The 19,195-nt window shown below is 43.8% G+C and overlaps 1 long non-coding RNA gene across 1 annotated transcript; it reads right to left on the bottom strand.

Annotated features, from left to right (window-relative positions):
• Positions 1 to 1,132: 1,132 nt before the first annotated feature.
• On the bottom strand, positions 1,133 to 19,167 carry LOC130858898 (uncharacterized). The gene is made up of 4 exons (XR_009055136.1): positions 19,050 to 19,167; positions 14,829 to 15,022; positions 13,307 to 13,425; positions 1,133 to 1,400 (listed from the first exon to the last, which is right to left on the bottom strand). It is a non-coding gene; the product is annotated as an uncharacterized LOC130858898 (long non-coding RNA).
• Between the last annotated feature and the right edge of the window lie 28 nt (positions 19,168 to 19,195).

The following is a 19,195-nucleotide window of genomic DNA, read 5'->3' as shown; positions in this document are numbered from 1 at the left end:
AATTGTACCAATGTTTTCTTAGGTCAGTCGCTCAAGGCAATAGAAATAAAAGCAAAAATAAACAAATGGGACCTGATCAAACGTGTCACTGTTGAGATTTTCATAGTATGTCTGAAACATACTGTTTTTTTTAAAACTTTTAATTGCAGTATTATAAACATACCAAAAAATCTTTCATAACATGATTGTACAGCTCAGGGACTTTATGAACCTCATCCCCATTGCCAACCACTTGCAAATAAAGGAAAACCTGATCTCTTTTGTGTGTGGTTTCATTTGGTGAGAGTCACTCATAGAATTATATATTTTAAGAGTCATTCTTCCCTGTGAACGTGCAGCATTCATTTACTGAAATACGCTAGAACTGGTTTATACCTTCTACTGTCATGAGGGTTTGGGTAGTTTACACCTTTGGGAATTTTTTTTTAATATTTATTTATTTTGGCTGCGCTGGGTCTTGGTTGTGGTACATGGTATCTTCATTGTGGCATGCAGGATCTTTAGGTGCGGCACGTGAACTCTCAGTTGTGGCATGCATGAGGGGTCTAGTTCCCCGACCAGGGATCGAACACGGGCCCCCTGCATTGGGAGTGCGGAGTCTTACCCACTGGACCACCAGGGGAGTCCCTGGGAAATTTAAGAATAATTCTGCTATATACCTTCCTGTGAATGTCTTCTGGCAACATATGTGTGCCCTTCTGCTGGTATTCCTCTGCCAGAAGAACCACTGGGACACAGGGATGCTTATGTTTGCCTTTAGTGGATGTTGACCAAGAGTTTTCCAAACGGAGTGCACACCTGATCCTCACACTGGCTGTGTAAGAGCGTTTGGATGCTGCCCGGCCTCACCCACAGTTAGTATTTTCTGAATTTTTCACATCAGTCGTTCTGGGAATGTGCAAAAAGCACATAGGAAGTTCAGATGCTTCTGGCCAGCTCGCATATTCTGAGAGTTTGCAAGAAGAAGGGCAACCTTCTGCTGGGATTATTCCCTAGTGTCTGGTCCAAAGCAAATAAGAACTGAGGAGATGCTTTAGTGGCATTTGATAGCATTATCACCACAAGCCCTAGAAATGCTCAAATCGTGGGAGATACACAATGGAGGGACAACATAGATCCTAACTAACGCCAAACTCCCAGTGCATCTCTCCCCCTTTATGTCAACTGTTTCCGATTTAAGAGGCACTAAAATATGCACGTTTCAGATTAGAGACTGCAGGTAGAGGACCTTTTCTTCAGCAGCAATGTTTCCTCTTTGATTAAGACTTTTGTAATTAATGACCAGGATAGACTTGAGAGACACATCCTCCAAGAAAAGTTTATGTCTTTCGGTACGTGTAGGTGTCCTCTATTTTTCCTCATAGGATCCCTTGTCTTGACCACTGTTCCCATCTGATTTTCTAAAGTCAAAAGGAGAACAAAAGATCTGTGCAAACAAGAGACAGCATGACCTGATCCTCATAGTGGTTTCATTTCTGTAACTGCAGGTGGCCTCAAGAGAAAGGAAGGGACTTCCCTGCTGGCGCAGTGGTTAGGAATCCGACTGCCAATGCAGGGGACACGGGTTCGATCCCTGGCCTGGGAAGATTTCATATGCCAAGGAGCAACTAAGCCCGTGGGCCACAACTACTGAGCCTGCGCGCTAGAGCCCACCAGCCACAACTGTGGAGCCTGCATGCCACAACGACTGAAGCCTGCATGCCTAAAGCCCATGCTCCACAACAAAAGAAGCCCTCGCACCGCAACAAAGAGTAACCCCCGTTCTCCACAACTGGAAAAAGCCTGTGCGCAGCAACGAAGACCCAACATAGCCAATAAATTAATTAATGAATTAAAAAAAAAAGAGAGAGCATAGGTTTAAAAAAGAGAGAGAGAGAAAGGAAAAAAAACTGTGCATATTCTGAGAAGTTACTTGCTGAGGAAAATAATCCAGATGAAAAGAAAGGTGGGCCTTCCTTTCTGGCTTTCATCTAGAGAACCGACCCAATTCCAACATTCTGGTGGGAGTGAGGATTGAGGGTGGGGCAAAAGAAAATGATTTTCGAGGTAAAGAACTATGGCTGCGTTTCCACAAGCAGCTGTATTCCCTCTAGAGGGTAGGGTTTGTGTCATAGGGACTAGGGTGCATCTATACGTCATTTCGTGTGGTGTGTCTTTCCCCTAGATTACATCTCGCCACAAAGGAAAATTGCAAGTGTCAACTTTCTCAGTAAAAAGTCCTGTCACCATTACTTCATGGGTATATGTGCATCCTCTTTCCACCCTACCTGGGTGTCCTGCAATCCCATTCTGACTCTAAACACCTAGAGTTACTATCAGATCCCAGAATTAAGGACAAATTCTTGCACAAAACTGCCCTTTCTTCAGATACCAGCCACAATGCAGGAAACATGGGTTCGATCCCTGGGCTGGGAGGATCCCACTTGCCAGATACCAGCCACCCTTTGGGGGTCCCCAGGCTACCTGCACTTCCAAAAGACTGGCTATAAATTCAGGGGTACCCATGACCCCCTCAGGTTTGGTAATTCATTATAAATGACTCACAGAACTCAGAAAAGTGCTATACTTATTATTACAGTTCTGTTATGTTATTTATTATTATATGTATGTATTTATTACACAGGACAAGGCCTGTGAGAGGGTCCTGGAAGCACAGCTTCCATCCCCTCTCCCTGTGGGGTCAGGGCACGTCACCCTCCAGCACATCCGTGTGTTCACCAAACAAAAACTCCACTGAGCTTTAGTGTCCATAATCTTTACTGGGGTTTCATTTTGTAGGCATACTTGATGAAAGCATCGCCCAAATGATTAAAGTTGATCTCTGTCTGCCTTCCCCTCTCCTAGTCTTTAACCATGGTCTCCTTATAGCAAAATGACCATACCTGTCTGAGCATCTGTATTTGGTGTAGCATTTATATAACAGATACAACAATAGCAACAACATGAAGACAGCTAATATTTGGAGGAGCAATGGGGTACAGGTAGTGAGTTTTTAGCTCCAATGTACTACCCAATACATTTGACTACCAATACCATCTTATAATCTTACCAATAGCGTCAGTGTTAGATCATATTGCATATGGTAGATGGAACCTGGAAAGTAACAGTCCAAAGGTGCTGGCACATTACTAGAGTTCGCTTCAGTCATTCATAATTAGTTCAGCCCATCATCTTGATGTAAGACCAAGATGTCTCCTGGGCCAGGGTCACACAGGTGTGCAGGCTTCCATTTGAGACTGCCAGGTTCCAAAACAAGGAGTGGTCTCAGCTCTATCTGGCTTCATTCTTTCAGGCATCTGGCATAACTGAGCTAAGAGCTTGTTGTGAAGAATACAGGATTTCCTCCACTGCATAATCCATGCATTCATTCTTTCACCTGCAGTATTACTTCCCCTTCTCTCCACTGGCATAGAACCAGTGGGCTGTTTCTACAGTAGACAATATAGGCACACTCACTGTTAACCCCATTTTGGCCAGAGGAAGTGAAAGCATGGCCCACTGAGTCAGGCCCTTAGGGATTCTGACTTTAAAATGTAAAAGTATAGGGACTTCCCTGGTGGCACAGCCGTTAAGAATCCAGCTGCCAATGCAGGGGACACGGGTTCGATCCCTGGTCTGGGAATATTGCACATGCCAAGGAGCAACTAAGCCCACGCACCACAACTACTGAGCCTGCGCTCTAGAGCCCAAGAGCCACAACCATTGAGCCCGCAAGCCACAACTACTGAAGCCCACATGCTTAAAGCCCGTGCTCCACAACAAGAGAAGCCACCGCAATGAGAAGCCGGTGCACGGCAATGAAGAGTAGCCCCCACTCACCACAACTAGAGAAAGCCTGCACGTAGCAACGAAGACCCAATTCAGCCAATAAATAAATAAATAAATAAATAAATAAACAAATAAAATAAAAATGTAAAAGTATAGTTACAATTTCCTGTCCAGGAACCATGCCTGCTCTGACAATTGTAGTTGTGGCCCAGTCCTGGGACTACTAGGTCAGATAGGAAAAAAAAAGTTGAGGTGAGTGGGGGATGGACTGGGGGAAGGACATACCATCGTCTTCCTCCAAAGGGAAGAACTGTGTAGTCATATCAGCATCCTCTCCCAGCCCCTCTCCCCCAGATCCACCAGAAGATGGGAGGATCTGTTTGGTGGGGACACACCCTTAGCGCCCATCACGGTGAGTGTGAGCAAACACTCGTGAAGGCAAGTAAGCAAGCCCATCATCTATCTCTGTCTCCTGCTGTTTTAGACAAATCAATGTGCTAATTGCATATTCCAATTCTCTATCAAATCATTATTCTGAGGATGAGTGCTTGTTCTTTGGTCTAAGAAAATGTAACTGGATGTTCTAAATTGGTGCAGGGCCTTCTGTTCTGGTTCTTTTGTTGTACTCTGAGCATCTGCATCTACCACCTGGTACATACAGTCCAGTCCAGAGTCAGGGTCTATTCCTATCAGGATCCGTGTGCAGCCTCCTGGGACTCTGACATTGGTCCAATGCCAGTCTTTCCCCTGGGGAATCTGCTCCATGGCCATCTGCAGTCTCTGTCACTATTTCTGGCTGACAGAACAGTTCTTTTTGGCATTTTGTGTCTCAGAGGGTGCAAGAAGAAAACATCTAGATTTATCCATCTGTTTTACTGCAGTCCGTCGACCAAGGTGGCCACCTCAAGCAAGCACATTGGTATATCCACTTGTCAATTCCAATCATCTTATGAATCTGGAAAAGGGTTTTTCTGATGGGCATTGACACATCTGACTTTAATGCACTCTTCAAATTTCTGTAGTGATTTCCCCAGGGCCATGTTCCATTTGGGCATCCTTCTAATAAGGCAGTTTTCCTATGCCCTTCTGCCTGACCATATTGGCCTGGCTCTTGGTCACCACCCATACATCAATAAAAAACAGGGGCAAACAGCATCCAATTTAGCCCACTGAGCTAATTTATTTTTGCTTTCTTTGATCAGCGTGACAATCTTCCAAACAGAACACTCTCTGTTCACCTTAGAACTGCCATCCAAAAGCTAAGCAGCTATGCGCTGGTCAATCAGAAATTGTTTATAGGGCACTGTCCAAGAGGCAGTGGAATTAGACCACTCTTCATATGGTTCCAAAGCCAGTCCTAGGGGAAACAAGCATACCAGCTCACAAATGTGCTGAGTAACCCATTGCACTCCCCTTGCAGCATGTTTCTGTGCAAACCATTTCCATTTTATTACGGGACTCATCTGGGCATTGCCCTCCATGTTACAGTGTCTCTCTGCTATTGCCCAAGATATTACGGGTAGTTTAGGTTTCAAGATTATTTTATGTCCTTTGATTGTAGGGCAGAGTCAATTAATGACCGATGCAAGCTATATATACTTGCTTCTCAAGTGGAAATTCTCTAGTCTAAGATGTCAGGAGTTGCTGCAGGGGTTGGGGGCCCAGAGGAATTCGCCTTAAACCCCAGTCTGCGCTCTACAGAGGGCTGTTGTACAGAGAATTTGTCTGTACCAGTACTTCAGCTTCTATTTTATATTGTGTGAGCTCTGGACTCCTTATTGCTTCTTGTTTAGCATGTCCAATTAATACTGCTCGAAGGGTGATTTCTGTGCCTTTTGTTTTATCATGGCAGGTAGGGGAAACATTCTCCAGTCAGACACAATATCCAGCCCCATAATATGTTCAGGTAAAACAGACACAGCCACTTCACACAGAGCTTGAAAAAACAGTTCAACTTTTATCCAAGCTTTTCACCTTAATCCTATCCACTTTTGCATTTCTTTTTTCTTTTTCTTTATTTTTTTTGCTGCGTTGCTGCATGCAAGCTTTCTCTAGTTGCAGTGAGCATGGGTCTTTTGATTCTGTCACCGTGCTTGGGCTTCTCAGTGTGGTGGCTTCTCTTGTTGCAGAGTATGGGCTTTGGGCATGTGGGCTTCAGTAGTTGTAGCAGGTGGGCTTAGTAGTTCAGCAGGCGGGCCCTAGAGCACGGAGGCTTCAGTAGTTGTGGCACAAGGGCTCAGTTGCTTCGCGGCATGTGGGATCTTCCCGGACCAGGGCTCGAACCCATGCCCCCTGCATTGGCAGGTGGATTCTTAACCACTGCGCCACCAGGGAAGTCCCAACTCTTGCATTTCTACATTTTGTCAATGTAGTTGTAGGCTCCATCAGAGTCTCCCCCACTGATTTTAGTACTACAGAGTTCACAAGGTTACCTTGTCAAGGAGTCTGAGAAACTTCTCCACTTCCTCCTCATGCCATCTCTCAGGTGCATAAGGCTTTGTGTCCCCAGCAGAGGGTTGAGCCAAGATACACTGCCCTTTTGTCAATCTTTACCTTGATAAATCTGCTTGACTACTGCCCCAGTTGATTCCAGGTTAGGTTTCTCACTGTAATCTTTGCCTTCTGGCTTTTAAAATTCCTCCAAACTGGGTTAAGTAGAGTGGACAGACTTGTTGGGGGACCCCGAGGAGGTCCCAATGGTCCACTATCCTTTGATAGGGCTTCATAAAGACCCTTGTTTCAGTGCCACTAATGTTTGCTTCATTCATCCCACTCCTTTCAAACCATGGCAAGATTTCCATTGTGCTGGGATGAGTCCGTTTACACTCCCTTCTGCCCTTCTACATGTTTTTGTCAATTAATCTATTTTTAATTAGCATCTATAAGACCCATAATGTGAAACTGAGGAAGAAAAATCCTGTAAGTCATTTGGGGCCATTTGTGCGACTTTGCAGCAGTAGGTCCACATGGTGGGCCCAGGCAAAAGGGGCCCTTTAATAACAGTGCTGGCCGTGCCCTGTAAAGGGGGCATAGTCTGTGCATTAAAATCCTGATCATCATAAAGCCAGTCCAGCTGATATGCCACAAAGCGTATCAGCTGCTTCATCGGAGATGAACTGTTCGCTTGGCGTCCACAGGAAGAGTCAGATAGCTCCCTTCTGAGGGTAAACACATTCTTACAGTGGCTTTTATCTAGTCCACCAGGCTAGCTGTTTTCTCAGGAATAATCTGTGGTGTGTCTGAATCATGCACGGCCATCTGTGATGACTCCAGAGTGAGACGTGGGTCCTGTATCAACCCAAACACGCTCTTCCACTCTACAGTGTTCAAAACCAAAGACACAGGGACTTCCCTGGTGGCACCTGCCAGTGCAGGGGACACGGGTTCAATCACTGTCAGAAGCGATCAGAATGTCCAGGAAGATCCCACATGCCACGGAGCAACTAAGCCCACGTGCCACAACTACTGAGCCCATGTGCTGCAACTACAGAAGCCCTCGCACCTAGAGCCTGTGCTCTGCAACAAGAGAAGCCACTGCACTGAGAAGCCCAAGCACCGCAACAAAGAGTAGGCCCTGTTGTCTGCAACTAAGGAAAGCCCATGCGCAGCAACGAAGACCCAACGCAGCCAAACAAACAAACAAACAAAACCAAAAAAACAAAAAAGACACAGCCTCCAAGTCAGTCCCTCTCACATTCTATTTCAGCAAGAGTTCTTCAGGAAGCTAGTGATACCAACCCACACAATGAGACAACTCCTTCACACTCTACCTCCTGGTTTCAGTAATTTCTTGGTTTTGCCATCCCCCTGACCTGCACTACATTTGATAATTGGAGGTCTCAGAGGTACTGTCTGTTGTCCAAGCCTAATGTTTCCTTTTGGGGAAAGCTTTGAGGCTAGTGGCTGTAGCTCAGAAAGACTGAAATCTGAGCTTGGCCGGCATCCAGACCTGACCCAGCACTCTATTTTAACTTCATTTTAGCTTTTACAAATGATAATAATGAAGGGATGGCATACTTAACTTTTTCTCATTATCTTACAATTCCTTATGCATTCAGTGAGCTAAAACCCCAGGAGCGGGGTCCTTCATCTCTAAGTTCTATTGTTAACTTTTAGCACAGCGGTCATTTCAACCACAAGTGACCTTTGGCCACCCTGGAATCAAAGGTTTGGCTACATCGCATGGCTTGTGGGATCTTAGTTCCCCAACCAGGGATTAAACCCAGGCCCTCAGCAGCAAAAGTGCAGAGTCCTAACTACGGGACCACCAGGGAATTACCCCACCTTTCATCCTTGCTCCCCTCAAAACACGTGTCTCAGCAAGTCGGCGTCCTTCTAGTTGAGGCAAGAGACAGATGGGCCCTCAGGGCAAACGGTCGGAGTTCTTTCCCTGTGGACTGATACTCTGAGACAGGAATAACAGGGCAATTGGGAGAGGAGGCTGGGCCCTGCCCAGATAGAAAATAAGAGACCACATATTCCTCATTCTTGAAGTCAGGAGACCTTCCCGAGTACACATGCACAGAAAGCCTCCTTGGAGATCAAAAGGGGAGCGATGCCATGTGGCCAAACCTACCCATAGGCCTCTTCAATGGAATCCATCTTGGCTAAGAGATGCGCGTGCACACATGGGAAAATCCTGAGATACACCAAATATGGACTTTGCATCAGGCAAATTAGAATGATTGGTCAAAGGAAAGTAATGCCCCATAAAAGTGATTCAAACTGCCATGAGGGTGCGACTCTCTCTCTGAGTCTGCCCATGTGTCTATCCACACGTATTCTGCTCTTTTTTCCTAATAAATACTTGACTTGTTTCACTACTTTCCGTCTTTATGGGAATTCTTTTCTACAAAGCCGTAGGGCCAGGGCCTTGTCATTGACCACTGGTCTAGTGACTAGGATTCAGTGCTCTCACTACCGCGAGAGCCCACGTGATCCCACTACCGCGAGAGCCCACGCAAGATCACAGTGACACCTACATTTCTGCACCCCAGTGCTCTGTTTCCCCCAGCTGGGTGGAGAGCATGTGATTCTGTTGCTCACCACACAGAGTGAGCATCAGATCCGCAAGATTGTTCTAATATCAAGCACCAGATGCAAGTTGGGGATCCCTAGGCCACCCACACTTCTGATAGACTGGCTATGTATTTAGGGGTTTCCATAACCCTTCAGGCTCAATAATTCTCCGGAGACAATTCATAGAACTAAAGAAGACACTACAGTTATGTTGCAGGAAGGGGTATCCCCTTCTAGGGCCCGAGAGTGGGCTCTTGTCTAACACTCGGAAATGAATTGTCTGAGGAGACACACGTGCTGACAAAGCAAAAGACTTTATAGGGAAGGGTCTCTCGGGTGGAGAGCAGGAGGATAAGGGAACCCAGGAGGACTGCTCTGCCACGTGGCTCGCAGTCTCGGGTTTATGGTGATGGGGTTTCCCGAATTCTTCTGGTTGGTGGTGGCTTGTTAGTTACCAGGATCTCCTGTCCTAAAATAACTCATGCAAATGGTTACTGTGGTGCCTGGCCAGGGTGGGCGGTTTCAGTCAGTGTTTTCCATAACAGGTACAGTGGCAGTTTCTTAGGAAGGCTGCACATGGGTGAGGCCTACAAGGCTCTTAGATGCAGAGCTCCCACGCCCTCTCTCTGTGGAGTCCTCCCAGCACGTCAATATGCTCACCACCTGGACATTCCACTGAGCACAGTGCCCAGAGGTTTAGTGGGGTTTCATCATGGAGGCTTGATTAACTGAATCACTGGCCAAGTGACTGAACTCAATCTCTAGCCCCCTCCCCTCCCTGGAAGACAGTTTGGCCCAAAGTTTGGCTCAAACCAACTGCATCTAATAATGCACTTGTTTTTTCTTATACTCCCAGCCTGAAGCTATCTGGGACCCACAATGAGCCACGTCATTGGCAAAACAAAGGAAACCTCACCACTCAGGAAATTCCGAGGATTTTTGAAGTTCTGTGCCAGGAACCAGGGTGCAGATCGGATATAATCATTATTATACTGTAGTATGTATGTCAAAATTGATCAAATCATAAACTTTAAATATGTGCTGTATACTAAGTATACCTCAATAAGCCAGGAAAAAATACCATTGCTATCAAAAAAATGTTCACACAGAGTTCTAAATGGACAAAACTGTTTCACAATCCCTATTTCTGGGATAACAACCACTTTATTAGTAATAAATCGCAACTCAGAGTAGACTTTTACATTCTTCTCATGGCATTTTGATTGATCATATATAAGAAAAGAATCTAGAATAGTATTTATTTGACATGAGTAAAGGGACACTTGAAAAGACAGTCTCTTCAGCAAGTGGTGCTGGAAAAGCTGGACAGCTGCCTGTCAACCAATGAAGCTAGAACACTCCCTCACACCATGCACAAAAATAAACTTAAAATGGCTTAAAGACCTAAATGTAAGACATGACACCATAAAAATCCTAAAAGAGAACACAGGCAAAACATTCTCTGACACAAATCATTAGCAATATTTTCTTAGATCAGTCTCCCAAGGCAAAGGAAATAAAAGCAAAAATTAACAAATGGGACCTAATCAACTTAAAAGCTTTTGCACAGCAAAGGGAACCATAAACAAAACGAAAAGACACCCTATGGAATAGGAGAAAATATTTGCAAACGATGCAACTGATAAGGGATTAATTTCCAAAATATACAAATAGCTCATACAAGTCAATATCAAAAAAACAAACAACCCCATCAGAAATTGGGCAGAAGACCTAAACAGACATTTCTCCAAAGAAGACAGACAGATGGCCAACAGGCAAAAGAAAACATGCTCAACGTTGCTAATGATTAGAGAAATGCAAATCAAAACCGCAATGAGGTGTCTCCTCACACCAGTCAGAGTGGCTATCGTCAAAAAGTGTACAAATAATAAATGCTGGAGAGGGTGTGGAGAAAAAGGAACCCTCCTACACTGTTGGTGGGAATGTAAATTGGTGCAGCCACTATGGAGAACAGTATGGAGGTTTCTTTAAAAACTAAAAATAGAGGTACCATGTGATCTAGCAATACCACTCCTGGGTATGTATTGGAAAAATGGAACACTCTAATTTGAAAAGATACATGCACCTCAATATGTTCATAGCAGCACTATTTACAATAGCCAAACAACCAAAATGCTTATCAACAGATGACTGGCTTAAGAAGATGTGGCATATATATATGACATACATACATATATATGTAAAGCTATAAAAAAGAATGAAATATTGCCATTTGCAGCAACATGGATGGACCTAGAGAATATTATGCTTAATGAAGTAAGTCAGAGAAAGACAAGTTCTATATGATATCACTTATACATAGAATCTAAAAAAATAATACAAATGAATTCATATACAAAACAGAAACAGACTCACAGACACAGAAAACAAACTTATGGTTACCAAAGCCAGGGTGGGGGCAGAATTAATTAGAAGTATGAGATTAACAAATATAAACTACTATATATAAAACAGATGATCAACAAGGATTTACTGTATAGCACAGGGAATTAATACCCAATATCTTGCAATAACCTATAATTGAAAATAATCTGCAAAAAACCCCACAAAACAACCCAGGACTTCCCTGGCGGCACAGTGATTAAGAGTCTGCCTGCCAATGCAGGGGACACGGGTTTGAGCCCTGGTCCAGGAAGCTCTCACATGCCGCAGAGCAACTAAGTCCATGAACCACAACTACTGAGCCTGGGCTCTAGAGCCTGCGGGCCACAACCACTGAGCCTTTGTGCCACAGCTACTGAAGCCACGTGCCCAGAGCCCATGCTCCGCAACAAGAGAAGCCATCGCAATGAGAAGCCTGCACACTGTAACAAAGAGTAGCCCCTGCTTGCCACAACTAGAGAAAGCCCGTGTGCAGCAACGAAGACCCAATGCAGCCAAAATACATAAATAATTTAAAAAAAAGAAAACCAAACCTGAATCACTATGCTGTACATCTGAAACTAATGCAGTACTGTAAATCAATTATACTTCAATTAAAAAAATAAGTTATAATTTCCAGTCCACTGTAGTTCCTGAAGGAAGGAAGTTAGTGCAGGAGAAAATATAAGAAGGGGAAATGGCAAAAAAAACTTCACAAATTTGTAAAACACAGATTTTGGAAGCTCAGAAAACCCTCAACCTAACACACCATAATCAATCTGCTAAAAATCAAAGGTGAAGAGAAATCTTGAAAGCAGTTAGAGGAAAATGACACATTATTCATAAATGAATATCAATTCAAAGGCCTGTAATTTCTTATCAGAAAACAGAGGCCAGATAAGATTGGAATAATATCTTTAAAAAATATATATTTATTTATTTATTTGGTTGCAGTGCGTCTGAGCTGTGGCATGTGGGCTCCTTAGTTGTGGCATGTGAACTCTTAGTTGCAGCAAGCATATGGGATCTAGTTCCCTGACCAGGGAATAATATCTTTAAAGTACTGAAAGAAAAAGCTACTAACCCAGGACATTATATGCAGCAAGATATCCTTACCACTGAAGGCAAAACAAAGGCTGATGAAGATGAAAGAAAACTGGAAGCATTAATCATATCTGATGATTAACTAGATATAAAATGATGTGAAAGGAATTTTTTCAGGCTGAAGTGAAATGACATAAGAGTTCGTGAAGTTGGAACTTCAGGGCAAAAGGAAGAGTAACAGAAGTGTTAGTATCTGGATAAATGAGATAGTCTATTTTTTTCCTCTTCTTAAATTCTTTTAATACATCTATGATTTTTGAATGAAAAAAATTATACCATAATCTCAGAGAGATTGGGTTCAATTTGTGTTGATGTAATACATATGACAACTATAACATAAAGAATAAAGAGTAAAAGAATATATATCCCTGTAAGGCTTACATTTTACTTTCGTCAAAAAAAAATTGCACCCAAGAATGTTAAACAGGCAGGGAAGATGTTATTCAAGACTGTTGTGATAAGGAAGAGAGACCAGCACTTAGTCTGAGCTCTGCTTCACTGAAACCAAAGGCAGAAAGAGAGTTTTAAGTGCTGAGGTTGATCTATGGGGTGTGTCCAACAAGTTGAGTTATTCCTGAGTTTGCAGTGGTTTTTCTCTGTGATTCGAACATCTGTGCTATTTAGTACCCATCAAAATCAGGCTCCTACCCTCCCACAGACACTGGGAAATATATACGGTACATATATCCCTCCCAGCCTTCCCTGGCTGCTACCTCAGTTGCCACCCCCCAGCAGGATCTGGGTGGCATGGGCACCGAGGCAAAGGGCAGGAGGAGGACCTTTCCTGTTCCCAAAGCTGCCACCTCATATAGGGGCTGCTGAACCAGGGACCCTGCTTTCCAGAGTCCCCCTCTGCTGGACAGGGACCGGGGACTCTGTCTTGCACAGTTAGTTCCCCCACAGCTCTGGGGCCCGGCCATGGGAGAAGGGACTGCTGTCCTGCCAATAAGCTTATCACCCTCAAGGCAAACACCTCCAACCCTCAGACCCCAGGACATTGGGAAGCGTCAGAGGATCTGGGGTGAATCTCTACCTGTGCTGCCTCAGGTCCTTGGGTGTCCAGTGCACTCATGCCATCCTTCCAGGACCTTTGCACAGGCTGGTTCCGTGCACCCATGCCCATTCTTGGCTCATATATTCCAGAGCTGCATCCTAGAAGCAGACCAAACAGTACATGCTTTGCCTTTGGAGGTTGGCAGCTGAAGGAGAGTACTTGAAGCGTAGTTCTCTATCTGAGGACTGACCTTACTCCAGTATGCTATGGGCAATTACCTGGGCAGACTCTGCCCCTCACCCCTGTCCCTGGCACTGGGGGCCAGCATCTGCCACAAGTTTGGCAGCACGAGCCCAGCTCCCTTTAGGTTGAGGGTTTGCCCCAGGGCTGAGCTACCCCTCTGCAGCACTCAGCATTATTAGCAGAGACAAGGCCTGGGGTGGGAGGGGTACTGACTATAACACACTGCTGTGGGGGAAGCTTGGGCCTGAATAGCCGGAGCCACCCTGGTCTGAGCAACCCCATAGCGACGCCAGGACCCAGCATTAAGAATAACCCTGTGGTGATGCCTTAGAGGGCCAGGACAGGGAGGGTGGGAGGGAGTCACGGGAGGGAGGGGATATGGGGATATATGTATAAATACAGCTGATTCACTTTGGTGTACCTCCAAAGCTGGTACAAGAGTGTAAAGCAATTATATCCCAATAAAGAGCTAAAAAAATTTATACCAATGCAGAAAATAAATGATTAAAAATAACAAACAAAAAAACAAACAAAGAAAACCTGTGAAGGCTTCCCTGGTGACAGAGTGGTTAAGAATCCAACTGCCAATGCAGGGGACACAGATTTGAGCCCTGGTCCAGGAAGATCCCACATGCTGCCGAGCAGCTAAGCCCATGAGCCACAACTACTGAGCCCACGCACCACAACTACTGAAGCCTGTGAGCCACCTAGAGCCTGTGCTCCACAACAAGAGAAGCCACCGCAATGAGAAGCCTGTGCACGGCAATGAAGAGTAGACCCCCTCGCAGCAACTAAAGAAAGCCTGCCTGTAGCAACAAAGACCCAACACAGCCAATAAATTTAAAAAAAAAGTAATGATCAAATACGGACTCATATAAATAGAAACTGAATCTGTCTCCAGTAGATCTGCCTTGCAAGAAATGTTAAAGGAAGTTCTTCAGAGAAAGAAAATGACGTAGGTCAGAAACTTGGGTGTACATAAAGAAAGGAAGAGTGTTAGAAAAGGTATAAATGAAGGTAAAATTTTTTTTGTTGTTTTTTTTGGCAGTGGCTTGCGGCTGTATGGGATCTTTGTTCCCATGCCCCCTGCAGTGGAAGTTTGGAGTCCTAACCACTGGACTACCAGGGGAGTCCCCAAATAAAATATTTTTTTAGTTTTTACTTTTCTTATTCTTAACTTATCTAAAAAATTCACTTCGTTCAAACTAATGATTACAAAAATACATTTGGTGATAATAGTTTATGGATAAGTGAAATGTATGAGAGAAATTTTAAAAGGGATGCAAGGGAGGAACTGGGAAAACTCTAAGATACCTACATCAACCAGGAAGAAATACAGTGTTGGAACTTTCCTGGTGGCCCAGTGGCAAAGGCTTTGTTCTCCCAATGCAGGGGGCCAGGGTTCAATTCCTGGTCAGGGAATTGTATCCCACATGCCGCAGCTGGGGTTCCCAAATGCTGCAACTAAAGATCCCGAATGCTGCAAGGAACGTCCGGTGCTGCAGAGAAGACCTGGCACAGCCAAATAAATAAATATTAAAAAAAAAAAGAATACAGTGTTATTTGTAAGTGAATTTAGATTAGTTGTAAATTTAGATTGTTAATTCTAGGGAAACCATTTAAAAAATTTTAAAAGAAGTACAACTGATATACTAAGAGAAGAGAAAAAATGGAATCACATTTTGATTAAAACCAGAGAGGCAAAAAATAATTTGAGTGGAAGATAAAAAAGAGAGAATAAAGGCAAAGGATAGAAAACAGTTACAAATATGGTATATATTAATCCACCTATCTCAATAAGCTTAAATAAATTCATATTTAAAGTAATATGAATGGTCTAAATACATCAATTACAAGACAGAGACCACCAGAATGGATTGAGAGAACTGCCTGTGTAGTTAAAAGACCCTTAAATTTTACTGAGCTCCATGGCTATCACCTTTTCAGTCCTCAGCCACAGACCCAAATGGGAATTACCAGGAGGCATTCGTGATTCAAAATTCACTTCCTTTGGCAGGTCCCTACTCCCCTGGCTAGGAGCAAGTGCAAATGAGGCTGTGATCAGGAACCTTTCCTTAACTCTTGAAGATAGTGTAGAACCTGCTGCTAAGGCAATAGCTGCCCAACGAAAATCCCTAGACTCTTTGGCTGAAGTTGTTTTCTTTTTTTAATTAATTAATTGGCTACGCGGGCTTTTCTCTAAGCTGCAACAAGCAGGGGCTACTCTTCGTCGTTGTGCGCTCTCTTGTCTACGTGAGCCTCTCACTGCGGTGGCTTCTCTTGTTGCAGAGCACAGGCTCTAGTCACGTGGGCATCCGTAGTTGTGGCTCGTGGGCTCAATAGTTGTAGCTCGCGGGTTCTAGAGCACAGGCTCAGCAGCTGTGATGCACGGACTTAGTTGCTCTGTGCCGTGTGGGCTCTTCTCGGACCAGGGGTTGAACCCGTGTCCCTTGCATTGTCAGGTGGACTCCCAACCACTGCTCTACCAGGGAAGTCCCTGAAGTTGTTTTTGATAATAGAATAACCCTTGGTTATCTTTTAACTGAGCAAGGAGGTGTTTGTGCTATGGCTAACACCACTTGTTGCACTTAGATTGACACTTATGAAGAAGTTGAGACTCAGCTACATAAGATCAGTGAACAAGCCAGCTGTCTTAAGAAAGTGACTCCTTCAATGCAGTCTTTCTCTGACTTATTTGATTCTGATTGATTTGGGTCTTGGGGACCATGGCTCCAAAGTACATGCCAGCTATTGGGAATTATCCTGCTTATGATAACCATAGTAGTCGTCCTGGGGCTTGGTATTCTCTCAGAATCTTCAAATGCGTGTTTGCAGTCACTAACCACCAAGCAAAAGATCTCCCTAAAACTAGAACATCAGAAAAGGAATGAAGAGAGTGACTGACTTGTAAACCCAGTGTAGCAACCTGTAAAACCAGAGATTCAGCAAAAACTTAGAGAATGTCAGAGCAGCAGCTGGGAGTAATGCCAATGTCTTAAATTTTGATCACATCTCAGGCTGAGTCTCATCAAAAGCGGGGAATCGAAGGACTTCCCTGGTCGTCCAGGGGTTAAGACCCTGGGCTCCCAATGCAGGGGGGGTGGGTTCCAGCCCTAATCAGTGAACTAAGATCCCACAAGCCACAGGGCATGGCCTAAAAAAAGGGGAGGGGGGATTGATAAAAACAAGACAACAGGCCCCAAATAGAGTCACTTACGCTAAGATTTACGCTAAGCCCCACCTCACTAAACTGAGACTTAATTACAGTTTCGGCTCTTCCAGAAATGCAAATCTTAAACCAGTCAATCAGGAATCAGCTCTAGTTAAGTAACTTGCCTGATAGACCCCATCCCTTAAAGGAAAGTGACATTGCAGCCAATCTACTTTTTGCTAGTAGAACTTCCTTGTTCCTGCTCCCTTCTGCCTAGTCTCCTTGGAGCTCCTTCCCATCTGATAGGTTGGATGCTGCCTGATTCATGAATCATTGAATAAAGCCAATAATAGCTTTAAAATTTACTCAGTTGAAATTTGTTTTTTAACACTACCCAGGAGTAAAATCTTTGCTTTCCTAAATCTTTGCTTCCAAGTTTGTGATAATCCCTGACTTCCTGGAATTGAGGGAATGAAGACTAAACTCTAGGCACCCGGGGAGGTGTGGGGTTCTGATATTTGTTAATAATGCCCGGTGACTTCCAAGTCTAGTCCAAAAAAATGGAAAGAGAAAGAATTCCAAATGATGTATGATGTTAATCAATCAATAGGAAATTGTATACTGTAACTGTTAACAAATAGAGGTGCATTTAATAATAATTTAACATGTCAGTAACCTGTTGCTGCTTTAAAAAAAAACACACCCTTTGCCACTCAGTGATTACAAAAGCAAAACACATGTATTTGAAGAAAACATCCTTAATCCCACCATATTATTTCCTTAGGTTATTTCTCATTACATACACATATGTATAGTTCTTCATATTCACGTTCCACTGAAATCAGATAATATGCATTTCCGATGTCATCAAAAACTCTGTATAGATACTCTGTAATGTCTGTGTAATAGTCTATTGTATGGATGCTATTATTTGGCCATTCCCTGCTATTGGACATTTAAACTGCTTCCCTTTTTTTTTTGCTATTATCCATAATACTTAAATGGAAGTTTTGTACACAATTTTTTTTACACTTCTGAGACTATCCTTGGGTTGGATTTTTAGAAGAGGAATTAGAGTCAAAAGTAATAAATATTTTTAAGATTCTTCATTCATATTGCCAAATTACTTTCCTAAAGTTAGAAGAAAACTTGTTTGTTTTTAACTTGTATTCTGAACTTCATATAAATGCAATCATCCAGTGTCCTCTTTTGTGCCTGATTTAACAGTATCTGTGATATTTATCCAGTTTGTTGCATTTATCAATAATTACAGGCATACCTCATTTTATTGCTCTTCAGATACTGTTTTAAAAAATTTTTTATTTATGTACTGGCTGCGTTTCGTTGCTGTGCGTGGGCTTTCCGTAGTAGTTGCAGAGAGCGGACTGCTCTTCGTTGAAGCGCGCTGACTCCTCATTATGGTGTCTTCTCTTGCTGCACGGGCTCTAGGTGCTTGGGCTTCAGTAGTTTCGGTGCGTGGGCCCAGTAGTTGTGGCTCATGGGGATTAGCTGCTCCTCGGCATGTGTGATCTTCCTGGACGGGGCTCGAACCCGTGTCTCCTGCCTTGGCAGTCGGATTCTTAACCCTGTGGCACTAGGGAAGCTCTGCTTTTTTTTTTTTTTAAACAAATTGAAGGTTTGTGGCAACCCTGCATTGTCCGATGATGGTTAGCATATTTTAGCAATAAAGCATTTTGAAATTAAGGTATGTATTTTTTTAGACTTAGTGCTATTGCACACTTAATAGACTACAGTACAGTGCAAACAAACTTATACGCACTGAGAAACAAAAAAAATTCGTGTGATTCACTTTATTGCAATATTGGCTTTATTATTGGAACTGAACACACATATCTCCAAGGTATGCCTGAATTTGCTGTTGCTATGGAGTAGTTCATTGCATGACCACACCACAATTTATTTACGGGTACAACTGCTGATAGACATTTGGGTTACCAGTGTTTGGTTATTACAAATAAAGGTGCTATGAACATTCTCGTGCAAGCTTTTGGTGGACGCATGCACTCAGTCCTCTTGGAGGGGAACTGCTGACTCTCAGGATGAGAGTAAGTTTAGCTTTACTAGACACTGCGGAAACAGTTTTCCAAAGTGGCTGCACCCTAGGGCTCAGTTTTTATAACTTGGTCTCCACTCCGAGTGAAGAAAAGAGATAACTTAGAAGCATGGGGAATGCGCAAACTCCGTGTGCTTCACTCATCTCGGTGCTTTCCTTCAAAATCTTAAGATACTGTCAGGCAGGACCCCCAATTTCAGGGATGAATAAACAGAAACTGCAGCACCGCCCCCGACAAATTTCTCATTCGAATTTTTGAAAAGGGGGTATTTCTGAGAGCATCAGAGTTAGCTCACAATTTGAAGAAAGTATACCCGCAATCCCCTCTCCTGGTTCCTCCTCCGGAAGCGGCGCCGACCTCCTCTCAGCTGGAACAAAGGGGTCACTCAGCAAAGCCGCGTGGGGATCCTGTCAGGCCCCGCCTCTCACCTATGCACATGCGCAGATTGAGCCCTACGGA

Source organism: Hippopotamus amphibius, chromosome 8, assembly GCF_030028045.1.
Source record: "Hippopotamus amphibius kiboko isolate mHipAmp2 chromosome 8, mHipAmp2.hap2, whole genome shotgun sequence".
Lineage (NCBI taxonomy): Eukaryota > Metazoa > Chordata > Mammalia > Artiodactyla > Hippopotamidae > Hippopotamus > Hippopotamus amphibius.
The sequence above is the reverse complement of the archived record's forward strand: the minus strand, read 5'-3'. Positions and strand labels throughout refer to the sequence as shown.